We start from the raw sequence: 3,434 nt of genomic DNA, 5'->3' as shown, positions 1-3,434 counted from the left end.
TTGTGTGAGTGTTCAAACTGATATTTGACAGTATCCAAATAGAATTACTCAAGCCTTTCCTAGGATTAATAGTGAACGTAAAGGTAACGTTAGGCTTACTCAAGTCTCCAGTGGACCTACAGCTAGAGCATTTTTGACAAGTAGAACAAAAACATTGAAGCATTATGAACATCCTGTGTACTATTTTCTTAGTCCAAATAAAATGACAAACTGTCAAGAAGCATTGAGACCATCAGAATCATATGAGCCAGATAGGCCTGGCCACATACAGTACATTCTGAAAGCATTCAGACCCCTGGACTTTTTCCACATTTTGTTACATTGCAGCCTTATTCTAAAATGTATTAAATAGTATTTTTTTCCCTCAGCAATCTACACACAATACCTCATAATGACAAAGCGAAAACAGGTCTTCAGAAATGTTTGCAAATTTATTAAAAAAAATCCTAAAAATGTAATTTGGTATTTGCAAACATTTATAAAAACCAGTTTTCTCTTTGTCATTATGGGGTATTGTGTGTAGATTGATGAGGGGGAAAAAAGTAACAAAATGTAGAAAAAAGGAAGGGGTCTGAATATTTTCTGAATGCACATGCCCTTATATCAGTCATCAGTCAAAAAGAGGATGTCTTGTCCTGAAATCTGCTCCTGAATTCATCCCAGTCATCAGCAACAGAGCACTGGGGTAGGTGCATGTCTGACATCAATGTGTGCACAATTACAATGATAATTTAATATGGTCAAGAAAAAAAAAATCTAAAGATATAACATAAACATACTGTTGACACATAGGTTATGGTGTAGTGAAATGTTTTGCCCTGTGTGGTAGGTTTTGTGGGTTTTCACACTCTTATGTAGGTGTCATAACCAGCCATAAAATAACATTAATATATGTCACAACAGGTCTAAATATAGGCTATGACAAGTTATGTCAGCTATTATGACATTGCAATGTCAAGTAAAGTGTTACCCAAAAACCACTCTGGAGAAAGTCTACCAACACTACTAACAGGCTGTGACACAGAAAACGTTTGACATGTAGGACAAAAACTGCCCTGGTGAAAGTCCAACAACTCCAGATATACTGGGGTTACATCGATAGGCCCATTTCATTTGCTTTCGTTTGGCTACCGCAGAAGACCTCAGAAAAACGCCTTAAAATCCAAACTCAATGCCCCCGCGCTTCATATTCCATCCGACAATACCGCAGCCCTTCGTCAATCGCGCTGCACCATCTTCCAGACAATCCTGCAAGACGACCGTCTTCTCGCGTCTGATACTCCAGGCAATGAGATTAAAGGCAGAATGGAGAGACGAGATAAGACCATACAGACTAAACCGAAGACAGTAAATGTGTTTTAAAAAAGGCTGTCGCTAGCGTGACAAATGGCAGTGGCGAATTTGCATGGGTGCACTGTTCATGGTAAGAGAACAATATATCACTGGAGAACAATGAGAAATCTTTATGATCTGTGTAGTGTATTGGTCTGAACAGTGTAAAACGTATTCAAGTGAACAAAAAGTGCTCTTTTGTGATGACTTGTGGCATTGAAGTCAAGAGTCAACCCTAAGAACCAGTTACGCAACAACAACGAAAAATATATATATTCTAACAAGTCTCCAGATTAGATCATTGCAGGGATGTCAAATATGGCCCGCTAAGGTTGTCTAAGTATAACGCCATCGGTTGTGTAGATCCAGCTACTCAACCCCAGATGAACAGAACAGACAATCACAGCAAACCTGAAAATGACATGGTGCTTATCTTTTCCATTCATTTTGGATTGAGGCATATAGCTGGATCTACAGATTGCCTGGGACACCACATTTGAGGTCTAAAAACATCTGACAACTCTGGGATGGTTATATCCCTTTAAAATATCTACGCCTTTAATCCGGGCCTGAGTTCAACTCAGCTCAGACTGAGGAGTGCAATGAGAAAAAAATTGAAGATAGGAGCTAATTGAAAATGGGATCAAAGCTAAGCAGCATCAGATGTGAGACGCACTGCTGGAGGATTCCTTGGGGCTGTGTGTGGGACAGCAACACTATCACTGGATTAAGACAGATCGTGGGAGGACTCTGGGGAGATAACCCACTCTCAAACAGCATGACTGAGCTCATTTGAACTCCAGAAAGTTTGGTAGATGGATGATAAGTGTGGGTGAACCCACTCCAAACATTTTTACAGCCCTAAAACCACAATACTCTTCAGGGCAAAATACTGAACAAATTAGAAGAAAAATTCCTGGACTAACTGAACTGTTGATGTGGTAATAATGTTTGAGTGATGATTGTAATACCTCACAAGGAGCAGTAACCTGTGTAGTAATGCTGTGATTACTTTAGTAACAATATTGTACATACCGCATCTTTTGGGCACACTTGTGACATGTTGGCATTAGCAACATCACAACACTAGTGTTGACAGGTGGTTTTTACCAAAGCTAGTACACAGGCCTTGTTTTGGGTTATCGTCACCATTTCAATGGGAAACATATTGCCATGGACCTAACCAGCAGAAGCCTTGGCACCGACGAAAGCCGTGTCCACTTTCTATGGCAAGAAAATGGCACCACATCAAAAACAAAAAGCAAATCTGTCTGTCTTTCACGGCTGCCAGGGATTTTCAACACTCCGCTCTGAGAGCCGTAACACAGCAGCAAGGCGGCGGTTCCCATTATTCAACACAGAGGCTGCCAGGACGACAATGTAACGCCCCTGCTTTTTGACCTGGTATCCCTTGAAAGAATGAGTTTCCCCCTGAGTGAATCACAATGCGTGGGGGAAGCCAGGTCGGGGGGAAGCCGGGTCCGGGGTGCAAGCCGCTGCGATGTTAATTTAATGACGAGCTGCAGCTCAAATGATCATCCAAACAGCTGAATAAAGTCATTGTTGTTTTGCTTCGGGTCTGTCCCGCTTTCCCTCTGTCACCAACAGTAGTGAGGGACAGCTCTTCCCAAAAAGCTCTTCCTTACCACCGCCCAACCCAATTAAGTTCTACACGGGGTTTTGAAGGGGTGGGGGCCCTGCTGAAAATGGCCCATTGGTTTTGTGAACTGAGACAATTAGTACCTAATTGGAGTATACATTATCAGAATGACGTCAGATGCTGAGAGATGACAGAGAATAGAAAAATAACGAACTAATAAATGTTTGCACCTGGACAGTTCGCACCGGTTTCTTTTTTCAGAGGGGATAAAAGAAAAAACTAAGTGCTTTATTAATACTTCACTGTACATTTTTATTGTTCGCTGAACCTTTATTTAATATTTTGACATTTTTGTTGTTTTACAACCTCTTGAAAATAAGGTGCAAACGTTGCACTTGTGGTAATGCTTAGTTAATCTGTCCAAAATCAGGATTAGACCAATAAACACTACATTGGCAAAAGTATGTGGACACCCATTCAAATGAGTAGATCTGGATATTTC

Source organism: Salmo salar, chromosome ssa10 (genome assembly GCF_905237065.1).
Source record: "Salmo salar chromosome ssa10, Ssal_v3.1, whole genome shotgun sequence".
Lineage (NCBI taxonomy): Eukaryota > Metazoa > Chordata > Actinopteri > Salmoniformes > Salmonidae > Salmo > Salmo salar.
Note: the sequence above shows the minus strand (reverse complement) of the source record.